Raw genomic sequence first — 2,256 nt, 5'->3', positions numbered from 1 at the left:
TATATATATATATATATATATATGTATATATATAATATAATATAATATGCATCATCATCATTATTTGATGTCCATTTTCTATGCTAGCATGGGTTGACCAGTTTGACCAGTGCTGGCAAGCTGGAGAGGTAAATGAGGTGCCAGTCTCATTTGTCCTGGTTTCTATGGCTGGATGCCCTTCATAATGCCACCCACTTTACAATGTGTTGGGGGCTTTTTATATGGCACTGTCACAGATGGTTTTTACGTGGCACCAGCATAGGTGCTTTTCACATGACCCAGCACAGGTGCTTTTTATGTGACACTGGCAAAGGTACTTTTTATGTGACTCATAATTTTGTCCATCTGTGCATTTGTTATGTGTCTACATGTATACATATATATTCATATATATGAGTGTACGTGATTTAGTGGTTAGAGTGTTGTACTCACAATTGCATGATTATGGTTTCAATTCCTAGGTGAGTGGTGCATTGTGTTCTTGAGCAAAAACACTTCATTTCGTGTTATTCCACTCCACTCAGCTGTAAATGAGTAACCCTGTAAAGAACTGGTATCTGTTCAGGTGGAATGTTAGCCTGTCCACTTACCAAGTGAGGTGGCATCATTTGAAGACCATGACACTCCAACCTATGGAAAACAGACATTAAATGATGATGCTGATGATGAACAAAGCAAGGTAATGCATTGTAACCAGTGGTGTATAAATCACATCTGATAGTCTGGCTGAAGCTGTATATGAATAAATGAAGAACTGTTTGTCTAAGTAAAGTTTATGCTTATACTATATTGAAAGGGTGATGCTTGGCAGAACCAGCAGAGCAACAGTTAAATTTTAATTACATCCCATTACATTCTACCTTCTAATTACACTTTCAGTCCTTTTCATCCTGCATGAATTGATAAAATAAGCCCCACTTAAATACTGGTAGTGATTAAACTATACCTTATCCACAAATCTCTAGCTTTGTACTTATATTACAAATCAATATTTGTACAAGGCATTCAGAAAATGGATGAAATAGTCAAGAAGCAGATGAAATACACAACTATATTGAGTTCTGTTCTTTTGGTGACTGAGATCAAACTTCACTGACATCAACTTTGTTTTCATCTTTTTGAAATAATAGAAAAAAAATTACATGCTGAAGTCAGTTCAGATAAGTTAAGTATTGTTACTATTTGTATGATACTGGTTTCAAATTTTGACACAAGACCAGCATTCCATGGGAGGGATTAAGTTGATAAAATAAGTACTAGTGCTAAACTGGTACTTACTTGATAAAAGGCAAAATCAACCTCAGTGGAATTTGAACTCAGAACATCAAGACAGACAAAAGGTTGTTAAGCATTTTGCTTGGGTTGCTAACGATTCTGCCATTTTGCTGCCATACTATTTGTATAAAGCTAAAAGTGTGATGTTTAGCAAACATTGGCTTTGTGCCTTTGTAAAGAAAAAATTACACAATACAAATAATTAGTGTGTATATGTGTGTTGAAAAAAATTTTATGCAAATTTTACTAATTTGTGTGTGTGTGTATTTCCAAAATTCTGTGAAAACATCTTTGGCCATTGGGAAATATTACATTACTTGGAAACAGGTGAGGGTCAGCAACGGGGAGGACATCTGACCATTGAAAATCTGTCTCAATAAATTCCATCCAGACTATGATGGATAATTGTAAAAGGTGTTAAAGAGAGAATTTAAAGAAACAGAACAAAAAGAAAATAGAGAAAGGAGAAAAACAAATGGCAGAGGTGGTTAAAAGAAAAAAGGAAAGGGAAGCAGGAAAGAGAAAAGAAAGAAACAGAACATATAAGAAAGTATCATTTATAGTAATGTAATTCCCAACATGGACATGGGCTTTCCAGTTGGCTGGTATGTATTGGTCCAGGTGAGACACCTATTCTGATCATTAAAACTTTGTAGAATTTTGTATTTCATTCATCAGAAGCTACACTTGTTGGCTTCATTTGCATAGGAATTTGGTTTTTTCAGGTAACTTTGGTTCTTTCATACCATATTCCGTTTTCCTTTCTGTCCTTCAAATACTGTATACAGCCTGCCAATGATATATATATATATATATATATATATGTATGTGTATGTATATATGTGTATGTATATATATATACATATATATATATACATATATATATATATACATATATATATATACATATATATATATACATATATATATATACATATATATATATATACATATATATATATATATACATATATATATACA

The sequence above is a fragment of the Octopus bimaculoides genome, chromosome 6 (genome assembly GCF_001194135.2).
Source record: "Octopus bimaculoides isolate UCB-OBI-ISO-001 chromosome 6, ASM119413v2, whole genome shotgun sequence".
Lineage (NCBI taxonomy): Eukaryota > Metazoa > Mollusca > Cephalopoda > Octopoda > Octopodidae > Octopus > Octopus bimaculoides.
The sequence above is the reverse complement of the archived record's forward strand: the minus strand, read 5'-3'. Positions refer to the sequence as shown.